The sequence below is a fragment of the Melanotaenia boesemani genome, chromosome 3 (genome assembly GCF_017639745.1).
Source record: "Melanotaenia boesemani isolate fMelBoe1 chromosome 3, fMelBoe1.pri, whole genome shotgun sequence".
NCBI classification, from domain to species: Eukaryota; Metazoa; Chordata; class Actinopteri; order Atheriniformes; family Melanotaeniidae; genus Melanotaenia; species Melanotaenia boesemani.
The window spans coordinates 200,829-217,643 of record NC_055684.1 but is presented as its reverse complement, the minus strand read 5'-3'; the positions used below and the strand labels follow the sequence as shown (position 1 = coordinate 217,643).

The following is a 16,815-nucleotide window of genomic DNA, read 5'->3' as shown; positions in this document are numbered from 1 at the left end:
CTCTCCAGTGTTTCCTCAGGTAAAAGCAAAGCTTCAGGTCTGTTCAAATCAATGTTGTTGAGATGAAAGACTGTATCTAATAACATTGATTTTACATCTGAAGTGGCATGCAAAGTCCGCGCATGCAGCATCTGATGCAGGCATGGAAGACTTATTAAAACTTGTGTTTATTAAAAGATCTATTGTTTTAAAAATAAATTTGGGGTTATTCTTATTTTGGAAGATTGGATAAGATTGGAAAAATGAAGTGTTCTGGCTTGTTTGACTGTTCTATTGTAGGTTTTTAGTTGTTCCTTAAACATTTCTTAATAAATTGTTAATTTTGTTTTCCTCCATCTCCTCTCTGCTCTCCTGTACTTTTTGAGTTCTTTGATTTGCTCATTTCTCCACGGTGGTGTGGATTTTGTGGATTTTATTTGAGGAGGAGCTACAGCATCGATACCTAACTTAAGTTTGCTGTTAAAATGATCCACAATAAAATCACATGATGCAGGTAAAATCTGAGCAGGAGTTTGGTTTAAAATTTCAATAAAATTTCCAGCCACTTCAGAAGTAATATATTGTTTCCTCACAGTTCTCACTGAGGCCTCCTGTTGGCTAAAAGTGGTGATGTTAAAAAACACACAGTAGTGGTCTGACACAGCCAGGCCAACAACAGAGGACACACCAGTGGACAGACCATAGGTTATGACCAGGTCCAGAGTGTGTCCCCTGTTGTGAGTAGGCTATGTGACATGTTTGAAATCTAAACAGTTTAAAATATTTAAAAACACCTCTGCAAGAGCATCAGATCTGTTGTCAATTTGTAGGTTAAAATCCCCAGTTATTAAAATTGTACTGTATTTTCACAGTTAAAAAGTCAGAAAATTCTTGTATAAAGCAGGAGGGAGGCTGGGTGGTCTATAAACAGTCATAGATAAAATAGGTGGGTTGCTAAAAACACGCATGATATTCAAATGACGAGTAATTATCAAACAACATTTTTGCTAAAATTGATCCTCAAGCAATTGATGCAGTACTACCCCGTCTTCTGCCTCCCCTGATTGAAAATAAAAAAAAATTAATTTGGGGGAGAAGCCTCAGTGAGGATAGCTGGAGCATCAGCATCAAGCCAGGTTTCAGTTAAAAAGAGACAATTTTATTATTTGAAATAAGATCATTAATTATAAAAGAGAGCGGACATTTAGAAGTGCCACGTCATAAGTGAGTTCTTTTGTTGAGTAACAGATCTGGAAATTGTAAGGGCTATGGGAATGAGACGGAGACATGGAATGATAGAGATATGTGACTAAGGGTGTTTGTAATGCCTATTGGTGACGAGTACTGGTATATGATGGTGAATAAGGTCGGGTTGAACTGGGGATATATTCTGGCTGTGATGTCAATCCAAGAATAATTTGCAGGAGCGGAGTGGGAGTTCAATATTCATGGAAAAGGTTTGTGATCCTGTTTGATTTGGATGAATGCCATCTGATTTAAAGAGATATGGTCTATTGTAAAAGGATGAGAAGTTGTTGACATATGGAATGTTGATGGAGTTGCATAAACCTTTAAGCCAAATTTGGAGCTGCTGGAGGCGGCTGAATGTGACATCTCCAAAATGGGGGGAGGGCAGTGGTCCGGAAATTATACATTGTTTGTTTAAATGTTTAATGCTGTGGATGACATGGATGAAGTGATTTTTAAGGGTCTCTGACTGCTGTAGTTTCATGTCGTTTCTATCAGTATGGACAATGAATGTGGAAACAGAAGGGTGTTGATGAGAGAGCATGTGGGTGGAGTCAGTAATGTCCTTAACACTACACAGTACATTGCACACTACTCTATACACTACACTACACTATACAGTACTTTGTACACTATACTATACACTGCACTCTACAATACAATACAATATACACTACACAAGAACTACACCAAACTATACACTACACTATACAATAGACTTCACTGTACAGTACACTACACACTAGACTATGCACTATATTACACACTACACTATACACTACACCACAGTATACACTAGATTTTCCACTACACTACAGTATGAGTAAGTTTAAACTGTGATTAAAAGCTCCATCTGCTACAGACTGGTTTTTTCTGGGATTAAAAGCTTCAGCCTCTACAGACTAGCTTATACTGGGATAATAAGCTTATGCTGCTATAGAGTGGTTTATACTGGGATTAAAAGCATAAACTTCTACAGATAGTGTTATACTGGGATGAAAAACATCAGATTCAAGAGACGATTCTATTAGAAGTAAGTAAACAGGTCAAACAAAAACATCTAGAATCATCCTGTGGTTTAATGGTAAAATCAAAGTTCTGTTTCATAGTGCATTGCGTAAAAATCTTTGCGTTGGTTCTGGACTTAGATATGAACATGCAGCCTTTTATTTAAACAATACAAGCAAGTGTTCCTTTTAGCTGCAGCAGCCTCTATACTCTTTAAAGCAACTCAGGGTTTTCTGTGTCACAGAGGCACCCTGTCCTCTCTGTAACCCTCACAAAAAACAGATATATTCTCTCTTATTCTTGCAACCCCCTCCTCCATCTCCCTCCGCCTCCATCTGGCTTTGATCCACCCTTTCAGTCATGCTAAAAAGATGACAGACCAAGGAAAGAGAGAGCAATGACAGAGGGAAGGAGGACAGAAAGACATGACAGTTCCTCAACAAGTGTGGAGCACCGAGGGAAGAGAGGGGAGTGAGAAAGATGAGAGAGCTATTCAGCATCATCATGGGATGAGGAAGAGAAGGAGGAAGAGGAGACAAATGCAGCATCTAAAGGAGCTGAAGCATCTAGTGGTACAGATGGAAATAGCATAGAATTAATTATGATCTCCACCATCACCATATTTACTGTCTGAAACTGATGCAGAAAGTCAGAGGCGAACTCTGATCTGCCCATTTTGTGGATGTATTGCACTAACAAATGGTAAATAGACTGTACTTAAACAGAGCTGTTCTAGTCATGTTGAGCTCTCAAAGCACTTTTACACCACACATGACATTCACCCATTCACACGCACACACAGCCTGGGGCGCTGAAAAGGGGGGGTAAAGGGGAAGGATTCATGGGGCCCACGAGTGACAGGGGGCCCAGAAGGGCCCTCAATGCAACTGTAATACTGACAAAATTATCTGACACTTAATGATAAACTTACAATCATGCAAACAATTTAGTCACAATGCAACGGTATCACTAAGTCTTTTTGTATTGGAAACATTTCTGAACACTCAACCCCCTCTATATTTCCCTTAAATGGTTCAGTCCACCTGCTCCTTCAGCTGCGAAGCAGCGCAACAGACAGACAGCAAGTGGATGTTTAGACAGTAGCTAGCATGCCTCAAAAGTCAGGAAGCTTAAAACATAAAGAAAAAAAGCTGAAGCTGGAGAGAGAACAGAGGGGTGGACAGTATGTCACCCAGTTCTTTCAGAGGCGAGGTGGGTCAGTCAGTTCGTCTGATGGAAAGTTGTGGAACATCAGCTTGTTGTCTCTCCTAAACTTTGTTCATATAAGCTAGCTCACTTTGCTCCCCATATTGGCTCATATTTCTGAATAAAACTCTGGATTTTATTCATTTCTCAATTTTAGTCAAATAATTAATGCAGACAAACAATTAGCAAGCAGCTCTGCTAGAAAAAAAATAAAAATAAAATCACGCATGTTCCGAACAGAAACGAGAGCAGCCGAAGCAGATGCTGCCAGACATTCCCTCCCCACCTGAACACGCCCCACCCCTCCCCACCTGAACATGTCCAGGTGGCCCCTGAGGAAGGAGGTGGGCAGCTGAGTGTTGAATTAATTGATTATTGTTAAGAAAACAAAAAATGTATAATAGAAAAATAGTTCAGAATTAATAATGATATTTTTTTTTAATTTATTTTAGACCGATTTGAATCGTTTAGAAAATGCTCAGCTATCACTGTAATGTTAGGTCAGGTCAGTAATTTGGGACTCATCCTCCTGCTTTGCAGTAGGAACAGAGACATTTCTAGTGCAGCAGACTGGGTGACGGCTTTCAATCCAATCAGAGAAACATTTACATTTTCTAGATATCAGAAGATTAACTAGCAACAACCATATAGCATCATATATTTCCCCACTAATCTAATGCTTCACTTGTGAGTCTACAGATCTGGAGATAAATTAGACTTCATGTGCTGCTACATGAGAGAAACAATGACGTGGAGTATTGGTAGTCAAATCAGTTTCCCTTCACATTGTTGATGAAATCACGGAAAGCACCTTTAAAACAAAATAGTGGGAGGCCACCAGAAATAATGACTGTGATGTTATTACAAATTGGAGATACTATATAATTTTGTATGGCATGTACACTACAGAGCCAGGTCCAGGATCATCTTCAAGTTTGTCAGAGAGGAGAGTGGAAATAGAGGAAGACATCGAAGAGGGTACAGATTCAGATGATGAGGATACACCACGAGAGAGTGTAGTAAGACTCAGAGAGACAGCAGAGAGTGAGAACCTTGAAAATCAAGCTGAAGATGTTAAAAGTGATTCAGATGAGGGGGGCCCACTTCAGTTTCTTTTCATGGGGCCCAAAATCACTAGCAGCGCCCCTGCACACAGCACTTCTATTATACACATTCATACCCCGATAGACACATCGTGGGGTTCGGTGTCTTGCCCAAGTACACCTGGGAATGTAATCCAGGGAAGCCTGGAAGTCGAACCACCAGTGGTAGACAACTGCTCATCCTCTTGAGCTGCAGCCACCCGAACTAACAACCACACCAACGTAAAGGATGCATGGAAGGATGAGGGCATTGATGTTTGAAACAGACATACCTGTTTACACAGCTAAAGGGAGCAGAAATGAGCCTTAAATGTTGCAAACTTTTTTTTTTACATCATTTTCCACAAACATCTACACCACAGAAGAAAATGGAAATAAAATGTGGTTCTTTTATAGTAGATATTTTTCAGAAATTCTAAGTTGTCTTTTTCCAAAGGTCTGGTAACATCTGCACCCTAAAGTAGTTTTATTTAGCTGGCTGAGGGAAAAATGGCTCTTTGGATTGGAAAGGCTGCAGACCCCTGCACTAAACAAATAAACAGGTTTAGCAGCAGTTTTCTCTTTAAACAGCAACAGTTAAAATATTTCTTCATATATATTTATAAAATCACATATTTATGAGAAAGATGGATGAAATGTTCAGGATTTACAGGATTTACAGTTTCCGGTTCTCCAGGTGCAAGCGTCTTGGCAGCAAGCCAGACGCACTGACAGACCTGGTAGGACTGGGCTGCAGACCTCCAACAATTCGCCGAGACCTGGTACCACATCGAGGTCCGCAGCAACGCCAACCGGGCCCCCTGCCAGATGCGATGACACCTGCGCACAGCTGCATGGGCCGACGGGACCCGCACCTCCTCCTCCTGGGGCTCAAACAGGGGGGGCTGAAAGCCATTGACCACCTGGAATGGGGTGAGCCCAGTGGCCGAGGAAGGAAGGGAGTTATGGGCGTATTCCACCCAGGACAGGTTCCTGGCCCAAGAGGAGGGGTTTTCCAAGCAGAGGCAGCACAGACTGGTCTCCAAAACCTGTTTGACCCTCTCAGATTGCCCATCAGACTGGGGGTGAAACCCGGAGGAGAGGTTGATGTTGATGCCCATCAAGCAACAGAATTCAGTCCAGAACCGGGGGTGAACTGGGGCCCACGGTCGGAAACATCCTGAGGAAGGCCGTGCAGCCTAAACACGTGGACCGCCAGAAGATCTGCCATCTCCTTAGCCGTGGGTAGTTTCGGGAGAGCCACAAAGTGGGTCATCTTTGAGAATCTGTCCACTACCGTCATAACAACAGTGTTACCATCCGAAGGAGGAAGACCAGTCACAAAGTCCATCAATATATGGGACCAGGGCCAATGGGGAATGGACAATGGATGCAGGAGGCGTTGGTGTGATGTCTTGGACTGGGCACAAACTGGACAGGCTGCGACAAAGCTCCTAGTATCACGGCGGCAAGTAGGCCACCAAAACCTCTGAGATAGCAGGTGATGCGTCCTTTCAGCACCAGGGTGGCAGGCCAGCCGGGAGGAATGACAGAGGACGAGAACCCTGGACCGGAGATTGGGCGGTACATACAGGCATCCTTCTGGACAACCAGGAGGCACGTTGGTGGAACGCTGCTCCTGCCTGACCTCCGTCTCCAGTTGGATGCGGCTCACCCCCAACCGGACATGAGAAGGGAGGATGAAGTCGTCCGGCCCATCCAAATCCGCCTCCAGAGGAGTAGCCTGTCGGGACAGAGCATCGGGTTTAACATTCTTAGTTCCAGGTCGATAAGCCAGAGAGAAGTTAAACCTGCGGCCAATGAGCTTGGCAGGGATTCAGCCTTTTAGCGGACTTCAGGTATTCCAGGTTCTTGTGATCCGTCCAGACTATAAAAGATTGGGCTGCCCCCTCCAACCAGTGGCGCCATTCTTCCAGCGCCAGCTTCACCGCCAGTAGTTCCCGATCACCGACATCGTAATTGCGCTCTGATGGAGACAAACCTTTGGAGAAGAAGGCACACGGGTGCATTCTGGAGTCATCAGGACACCTCTGTGACAGCACAGCGCCCACCCTGTAGTCAGAAGCATCAACCTCCATGATGAATTGTCTGGCGGGGTCCGGCATGTGTAGGACAGGGGCAGAAGTGAACAGCTGTTTTAGTGTGGTGAAGGCTTTTTCAGCCTCACCGGTCCAGGAAAACGGTCTCTGGGAGAGGTTAACTGATGTAATGGAGCTGAGATAGAGCTGTAGTTCTTGATTAATTTTCTGTAAAAGTTGACAAAGCCCAGGAACAGTTGTAGAAGCTTACGGTTCTTGGGTGTAGGCCACTCTTGGACAGCAGAAACCTTGGCAGGGTCCATCCTGAAACCTCCGGCTGAGATAATGTGACCAAGGAATGAAATGGTGGAACTATGGAATTCACACTTTTCAACCTTCACGTAGCGCTGGTGTTAGAGAAGACGCTGCAAAACAGTTCAGACATGAAAAATGTGTTCGTCTGGGTTCTGGGGAAAATGAGGATGTCGTCAAGGTAAACAAAAACAAACTTACTGAGCATATCTCCCAGAACATCATTTACCAAAGCCTGGAATACAGTCAAACCAAAAGGCATCACCAGGTATTTGTAATGCCCGGTCTGACCTGTTGAAGGCAGTCTTCCATTCATCTCCTTCCCAGATGTGTACTAGATGGTATGCATTACATAAATCCAGTTTCATGAAGATGGTGGCGTTCTGTAAAGGATCAAGAGGGTAGCGATTCTTGATTGTTATATCATTCAGACCATGGTAATCTATGCAGGGGCGAAGTGTGCCGTCCTTCTTCTCTATGAAAAAGAAGCCTGCCCCCGCTGGAGAAGAGGAAGCGCGAATCAGACCTGACGAGAGTAACTATGAGATATATCTGTCCATGGCTTCCTTTTCTGGTGCGGATAGGGAATAAATTCTACCACGGGGTGGCATGGAACCAGGGAGAAGATCTACTGCACAGTCGTATGGTCAATGGGGGGGCAAGTAGGTAGCACGGACCTTATTAAAAACCTCCTTAAGGTCATGATATTGCAAAGGAACCTGTGTGAGACTGGGGTAGCTAGATTCTGACAGCTCTGGTGTTTGGCCTGGTGTTGCAGGGAAAGAACGCAAGCATGTAGTCAGGCAGTTAACTCCCCAGTTTATTACTTTGCTCTCCCACCAATCGATGTGTGGGTTGTGTAGCTGGAGCCAGGTTAAGCCGAGAATGACGGGAATCTGAGGTGAATTGATGACATAAAAGCTGATGACCTCATGGTGGTTGTGGGGGAAAACGACACGTACAGGTTGAGTTTTCATGGTTACCTTGTGTAACAGGTGATTATCCAGAGCTCGGACAGAAACGGGTTTTGAGAGGGGGAGAAAGTTAATACCCAATTGCTCGGCCACCTGTCTGTCTATGAATTCAGTATCAGCCCCGGAGTCAATAAAAACTGCTAGAGTGTGTTCCTGTTCTGCAGCAGTGATCTTTATGTGGAAAACAGGACTGGAGACAGATGGATCCAACAGAGTTCGGCTCAGTATGGTCCTCCCGACCCCTGCTGAGCCCTCCCTTTTACTGGACAGGATCGTATGATATGACCTGGTTGACCACAATATAAACAGTCTATTTGAAATTCTCCGTTCTCTTTCGGCTGGGGACAACTTAGAACGGCTGATCTGTATGGGTTTCAGGGTCATTAGAAACTGTGGGGGAATTGTCCGTGACCATCAGCATTCTAAGTTTGTCAGAAGGTCTGAACCTGCTCACCCCAGCGCCTCTGTCTCTCTCTCTCTGTCTCTCTTGGAGTCGCTGGTCGATCCGTGCCGCAACATCCATGAGGGAATTCAGGTCCTTAGGAGGGTCTCCTGGCTGGCGGCGAGAACATCTTTAATTGGTTCAGATAATCCTTGGTGAAAAGCATCGAACAGGGCAGACTCATTCCATATACTGTCATTAGCAACAGTGCGGAAATCAATGACGTAATCAGTCACTGACCTGCCAGCCTGGGGGAGGGAAAACAGATTCCTCGAGGCTTCCTGTTCGGGTCTTACCGGATCAAAAACCCTTCGTAACTCCTCGGAAAAATTCTTGAATGAAGATAAGGCAGGGGATCTCCTCTCCCATTCAGCCCTACCCCAAAGCCTGGCTTTTCCAGAGAGCAATGAGGCTACTTTAGCCTTCTCTGAGGGGAATGAGGTAGGTTGCAACTCAAAAAATAAGGAGCACTGAATCATGAAGGCCCGACACTGACCTGGTTCTCCAGCATACCATTCTGGGGGAGCCATCCGAGGTTCATGTCCCGGAATTACTGGTGGGGAGGTGGAATGAGGTGATGGACTTGTTCCTGTGGAGTCAGATCTCATGAGTGTAGCAAGTTGCTTAGCGATATCTTTAACGCACATGACTAGTTCACCTAGACCTGCCTCTTGTTGTATGATGGCAGTCTCTACTCGGGCACACAAATCCGCAGTATCTGACGGGTCCATAATACTGGCCAAATCGTACTGTAACGGTTCAGCAAACTGGACCACAATAATTGTCAGGATTGAGGATTGGGTGATAAAAGGTTTTTATTGTAATGATGATAGTATATCCAGGGGAGCCGAGTCTGGTCTCGCAGTCCGCTAGCCTGAGAGGGTAGGAGAACCAAGGTGAGATATAGCGTTATAAGGCGGGAATGTGTAAGATAATGCTCACATACCAGCAGAGGGGATGGAAGCCAGCTGGGGGGTTTTCAGGAACCGAGATGGCTGCAATGGGGCTGTGGAAACTGCTGAACCAAAAACAGTTAGTTGCGTCTGATAGTGACAAGAGTCGAATTATCCACACTGGATACATCCTCTGGAAAGATCCAGGTAATTTCTCCAGATTATCCAGAAGGGAGAGAGACAGGTTCCGAAATCCAAATCCAAATCCTGGGGACAGTCCAAGGGTCAGAGTACCAGTCAATCAAACGACAGACAGAGTTAAAAGACAGGGGGCAGGCATAATCAGGATATCCAGGTCAAAAACAGGTCAAAGATCAAGATGATCTGGCAGGGAAGAGTTGTCACAGGCTAGTATTTAAAGAGCATAGCGCAGGTGGTGCACATCAGCAATCAGCTGTGCTGGAGGGAGAATGCCTTCAGGAACGGCTGAGAAATCTCAGCGCCAGCTATACACCGTGACAGAATGTGTGAATGTGACGTTTATATAAAGCGCTTTGGACAAAATCTCTATATATAAATACAGACCATTTACCTATAAACAGGTGTGGTATCCACAGAAAGTCCAGAATCTCAGCTAACAGCTCAGCAAAACCATTTCTATCACCAACAAACACAGTTAAGACAACAATAATTCAAAGACCAGGTACACAAAGTCTGAAAACTAAGTAAACACAGATGATGTCTCCCCATGAACACGAACAAACGACTCCTCTACTAAAAGCTCACATCTCACAGATTCCACAGCTGGAAGTTTCATCTCGCTATGACCAAGATTCTCCGAACCAGAGGCAGAAGAAGGCCCGATTTATGCTTCACGTTTGTAAAACATAGTCAGAAAATGTCTCACCTTTGCTGCCTCAAAACTTGAATCCACCAGCACAACAGTGCATTTAGTTGACCTTTCACTGGACAAAAACACCTAAGATCCGGAGATATCGAAGAGGATACAAGTCTCCGTATCCGCGGCACATCCGGACTGTTTCCGGGTATATACGGGAAGATTGGTGTGTAACAGATCCTATTATAAGAAACCCTCCGTATACACATCTATAACAAATCCTAGTATGGGATATGCCGCGGAAACACATCTGTGATAGATCCTAGCATTGGATACCCTCCACATACACAACTTTAAGAAATCCTAGTGTATGGTATTCTGCGTATACACGTCTCTCGCAGATCCTACGTCATATTCGCCGCATTCGTTTCTGTGACAGATCCTATGAGATATCATCCATACATACGTCTGGAACAAATCCCACAACCCACCTCATATACAACTTAATTTTGCCCTCTCTGGTGACCCTCATTCATTTTTACCCCTTTAAATGACAGTTTGTTTGAATTATTAATTTATTATTCACTATAACCGTGGCAACAGAAACTCAGACGCCGGGCTGCAGACTCGCCAGATCATGTCTGTGAGGCATTGCTGTGAAAGCAGGTCCAGGAGAGACGAGAATGGAGCAACATTTTGTCGTCCGCAATGTCCCAACCAGCAGCGGTCAGGGTCCACAAACGTTTAATCTCCGTCCTTCAAACGCGACAAGCCAACATCTTTATAAAATGTCACGATCAACTGCAATGTTGCATTTAATTTAAAATAGGTCGTCGCCTGTCTTTCTGTCTTGGTTACCTTACTTACATACTTGATACAGCGTGAATGGTGGATAACATTATAAAAACGATTTAGGATAGACTTACTAGCTTGATACACATTTAATAATCAGAGTGAATGGTGAATAATATTTCTTGCAATAAAAACGATTTAGGAAACTATCTGTGACTGAAACAGATTGTGGCATCATCCTCTGGACACATACAAGCTGTAAGAGCTTCACCCGCTCTCTGAAATGTTTGTGTCATGTAACATAGTTAAGCAATCATCTCCCTTCTCTCCACTGATCAGGTCTAATACAAAAGCTGTGGCCGACCGGGCTGCAGGTTCTGTGTTAGAGCCGAGACACGCCAGATCACGTCTGTGATGGGGCGTCGCTATGAAAGCAGCCTGCAGGCTTATGTAACAATGTAGGAAACTATCTTTGGACTTTGACTGTTTGAAACAAGTTGTCGCATCATCCTCTGGACACACACAAGGTGTAAGAGCTGCACCTGCCCTCTGAAATGTTATGTTTGTGTCATGCAACTGCGGCCGACCAAGCTGCAGGTTCCGTGTCAGAGCCGGTTGTCTTGGCAACGCGTCACAACGAGCGATATTAAATAGTCCACTCATTTGCTTCTTGTGAAAAACATATGATTTTAACGGTGAAAAACAACAATAACACATTAATAATTTATTTAATATTATTATTTAATTTATTTTGTAAGTGACCATGGTATAAGTGGGATAATTCCCTTCAAGGTGTCCAATATCAACTCGAATGCCTCCACCTGGATACGTTGTCGGGCATTAGGTATACATTTTAAAATACATAACAATTCTCATAACCCAACTCGTACACAACTGAATTTTGCCCTCTCTGGTGACCCTCGTCCATTTTTACCCCTTTAAATTACATTTTGTTTGAATGACTCATTTACTAAGTATTCGCTTTTTTATGTAATATATATATATATATATATATATATATATAAAACAATATATAACAATTGGAGTTTTGGATATGTCCGTGATTAGCAATAAATAAATAAATAAATTTACATTTTTTTTTTCATTGTATATTTATTGTACATTGTACACATTGTAGGCAGATACAGGAAATCCTGGTATTTTCCACAGCGATGTTATGGCATCATGGACCCACCAGGGGGTGCTAATACTGATTTCTTTGCTTGTGTTATTGTATTATTTCTGAATATCAACATGTTGATTTAGATGTCAATTACGAACTTGTTTCACACCGAAAAATAAAATAAAATAATAAAAAAAAAATCTTGGTGTTCCCATGTGGTCCCAAAGCTCTATAATATAACTCTCCATGAGAAGGTCAAGAGAAGAAGCATGTATTACTACATAAAAACAGAGGTGGAAAGTCACAAAGTAACATATTCACTCAAATTACTGCAACTAGAACGTATGTATCTTCTGAACTCTTTTCCAAAAATAAAAACAAACTGTCTCTGAAAATCAACACTGGCCTTCCAGCCACAGCTTCTGGCCTTTGTTGTTCAGAGTGAAGAGAGCGCAGATTGGCGCTACAAAACTTTGAAATCATCCCCTGCTCAAGCTGAACAAGCGCTTTACAGTCTAATGTTGTAGTATTCACTTGGCAAAATATTCTGTGGGGCATGGCACTTTATTTATTTTCTTATATCACCAGTCACTGTTTGTTAATTTAGACAACTGATTATTTATGTTTGTGATATAAAGAAAAAAGAGCACAGTTTTGTTATTAAAGAATTGCTCAACATTTTCAGCATCATGGTTACTTTGATTTGGTTTTATTTTCTCTCTTTTACTGTAGTGTTTTAAAGTTTATTAAAAAAAAGTGTTGGATTGGATTTATGACTCTTCTTTTGTTTACATGAAGTAATTTAAAGTAACTAAGTAACTTTTACTCAACTAAATTTAGTACTTTTTACTTTTACTTGAGTCGATCTTTGGCGTGTACTATAACTTTTACTTGAGTAGAATTTAAGCAAAGTAAAGATACTTTAGCTTAATTACAATTTTTCAGTACTTTTTCCACCCCTGCATAGAAAATGCTAATGACATAAATTCACTTTTTTTCTTTTTTCCTAATCTTTTGCACATGTATCTTACCGTCTACCTCACAACAGTTTATGTAGCACACTGCACATTTATGTACATATGATAAAAAAAAACTAAGTAAATTATCTATCTTTATGTTTATCTTCTATCTAGTATGGCATCCAGTGCAGATAGCAAAGTAAGAATTTCATTGTTCAGGGAAACTTGTTTCCTTACTGGACAAATGACAATAAACACTTTGAATCTTAAGGACATCTAAGAAGTGGACCAGTGGAGCTGTGGACTGTTGTGATTTCTTCAAGTTTGCCAACAACACTGGGTTTACTACTGCTTTTAAGGACAATGTGCTGGAACCAACATTCCACAACAGTCCCAGCAAACCAGCCACTCACCCTCCCCAGCAGTACAGGAGATGTGGCCTCTTTGAAGCTGCTCACCTCTAAAGGTCCTCCCACCCCCACCAACACCTCTCTGTCCTGGAGAGAGGTAAACAAAATGTCTTCAAGAGCCTACTTATACTTGGAGCCATATTTCAGCACTAGGGTAGAAATAGGGGGCTTATGTCCTGTAAAAACTGTTTGTGTTGTTTTGTTTTTTTGTATGTGTGTGTGTGTGTGTGTGTGTGTGTGTGTGTTCTTTTTTCACTTTTATTGTTTTTGCTAATCCCAAGACAAATTCATTGTATGTGCAAACTTACTTGGCAATAAAGACCTATTCTGATTTTGAAATTGTTTATTAGTCAGAGTTGCTGAGTAAAAATAAGAAAATGACTTGAAGTAGCCATGAAGTCGACTTCAGTCACCAACATGCTGACACAGTCACTGAGTGTCCAGTGGGTTTATTTACTAAGAGATAATTCTTCTTTTTATTTTTCCTGTGAGTTAGTATCTGGTCGTTGTTATGCTACTTTCATGATATGTCTTTTTGATTTGGTTATCATTTAAGAACTCTTAATGACTAGCAGCTCTGTTTTTGTTTTTTATTATTTATTTATTTTTTTGTTTATTTTTGTAAAAGTTTGAGGAGATTTTCTGGTGTGTTTATGTATAAGTGTAACAGTTTGTTGTCTGGTGATGGTGTGGATTGAGGGTCGTTGCTTCTGTCTGTGATGTTTTAGTCTCCTTTCTTCTTCCTTTTTGCTTCTCTTTGCTGTCATCCTTCTTTTTCTGTCCCCTCCGGTCAGGTCCAGCAAGATTACATAGATTCCGTGATTCAAAGTAAATAAATAAATGAATCAGATTATGAAGAGGAGCCTTACCTATAAGCCTCCCCTTGGCAGAGCTAATTTGTTCAGCAAGATACAGCAACCAGATTATCATTTTTCTGCTATGATGCTGGACAGGACAAGTTAAAAAAAAAAAAAAAAAAAAAAAAACTGTGTCGTCATCAACTTTGTGTAGAATATTAAAAATACAATTCTACAAATGCTACAATGGTGGACAGTTAAGAAAAAATTAATATTGAAAATATGGTTTGTTACATAAAGACACGTCCTTATTCTGAAACAGTTTATTTCGCTGAGATGCTGAATAAAAATAAGTATCCAGTCAACAACCAAGTAATCATCTTTGTTTGTTAGAAGATAATAATCTCCTGCTTAAACTATTGAACATGAAACATACAGAACATTAACTGTATAGGGATCAAGTATTAAATGATATTCAGTGAGACCAGTGAGTAAGTTAAATCTAGGAGATATACATAAACATATATGAAAAATCCAGGTGTGCCTGTGCATATACATTTATACATTTAACCATCAGTTAAAGTAATGTGAGGAAAGAGTCATCTCAATGAAATAAGAATTTTTCCAAAGTAAACTTAGTTTTTAAGGCTTTTGAGTTCTAAAGACCACTGAGGTTGGAGCTGTATTGAAAAAGATCTTGTAGAAACATTGTGAACTTCGGCTTGCCGTCGGCCCTTTTCCTTTTATGAATGTGAAATTTCCCTGAGCAACTACTAACAGCAGGTCTCCGCTCACTCTCCTGTGGGGTCCTACTCCTCAACTGTCGCACATCGTGTGATGTCATCAATCAGCGCCAATGTAGTTCTGCGCTGCACTTCTCTTTATTGTCGTGTTTTCAATTACAGTTCACGTCAATAAATTGTAAAAGTATTCTTCGGACAAAGCAAACGACTCTTCTTCACCCTTTCTTCAGACTCAGAGGACACCGAGATAATTTCAATGCCAACGGATGATGAAAACTTTAATTCTCATATTTGGCGCCCAGCTGGTGCCAGTAGCAGAGCCTGCCGTCCAGTCACATCGGACATTATGTGGAAGTAAGTTGATACTTGTATTTTTAGGCCTTTAAATGGTTTCAGTTGTTATAGATAGTGAGTTACTTAAGTTAAGCTTCGCAGACAAACTTACTGTTATACCCATGTCCGTGAAACTGCAGTAACTTTATTTTAAACTAAGATGTTAAACGCTAGCTTTTATGGGTTCATTCATCGACATAAGGCCCATCGGCCATTGTTGCGACACGTCCAAGTGATCGCCATCTTGGACCTGGCAAGTAAGCTCCTCATTAGATAAATACAAGTGAACGGTTGTTTTGTTTAAACTGGATTAAATATAAAACATTTGTAAAAATTTATTAGAGCTTTATTTTAGGGTTGAATCAGTTAAAACTGTTTCTAAATTGTTCAGTAACCACTGACAGACGATTAATCGAGTGTTTATTGGGATTAAAGTAAGTTAAAAACCTAATGGGTGGACAAAATTACTGTCAAAAGTAAAACTGGGAGTAAATTTGGTTGGCTTCTTTTTAGTTTTTTTTTTTTTTTGTAACTAGAAGAGAGTAATGATGGAATTAAGCTTTGTTCCAATCCTGCATATTTACATTATAAATGTATATTAATATACATTGTGCCTTTTTAAGAAAAATAAACTCAAAAATCAAATGTAGAAACAAACGTTCCCGATCCTCTGCTAAGGCTGCAGGTCAGTGGAGAAATAGAATCTACATGCTTTGGTTTCTGTAAGGATTTTGTTCTAATTTTCACAATCAATACCTAAAACATATCTGAACATGTTTCAGGGCATTGTGCAGTATACACCAAAACATGGACAAGATGATGGTGAAACTGGACGTGACTGAAGCTGGAGAACTGGAGGTCAACTGGTGGTGGTAGAAGTAACAGAGGAGCTGTGGAACCACACACTTCACAGCATTTTCCTACAGCCAACCTGTCAGCTGTTTACTAAACCTTCTTGTTATTGTTGTTGCTTATATGGGAAAATATTGCATGTTTACTGGCGAGTTATCAGTCTGAAGTTCTCTTAGATAAAATATGTCCACAACCACACAGAAACAACTTATTTTAGAATTATTAACCACTGTAATGAGGTGTAGATTTATTTATTGACCTTCTTCCTCTTTTTACAGAAAGTTTCTAGAACTGTCAGCATGATGAGGATCGCGAGGAGACCAGAATGCCTGTACACCCTGAGGTGGTTGGATATGTACACACCAAAAACACTATTTTAAGCAGCTCAGTACAACTATGCTTGGTAGAGAAAACTGTTACTTGGTAAGATGTTTTCTGTATGTTGTGCAATGAGCAGTATGTATCTAAGTGTGTGTGTGTATAAATATATCGCTTACAGGTAGTACAGAATTATTACAGTACAGAATACAAGTATGACGGCTATGTCCCACAATGCACCACACAGGATGACGTGTTTTCCCAAGTTCTCTTAATTGTTTGATCAACACCATCTTGTCCTTTTTGTCTGTTGTTGACAGGAGTGAAATTAATGTTCATGCAAAGAAAATGTTTTTCTGAAGTGGTTTAAACAATAAGGGCCTAAAGATGGAAATTTGCTTTGCTAAAGTAATTCATAAATACATTATAAATGTATATTAATATGCAAAAAAAAATCTATAGAAACA

At 41.3% G+C, this 16,815-nt stretch overlaps 1 long non-coding RNA gene across 1 annotated transcript; it reads left to right on the top strand.

The window, feature by feature from the left end:
• Positions 1-15,113: 15,113 nt before the first annotated feature.
• LOC121636819 lies at positions 15,114-16,577 on the top strand. The gene is made up of 3 exons (XR_006009774.1): positions 15,114-15,199; positions 15,961-16,111; positions 16,309-16,577. It is a non-coding gene; the product is annotated as an uncharacterized LOC121636819 (long non-coding RNA).
• The last annotated feature ends 238 nt before the right edge of the window (positions 16,578-16,815 follow it).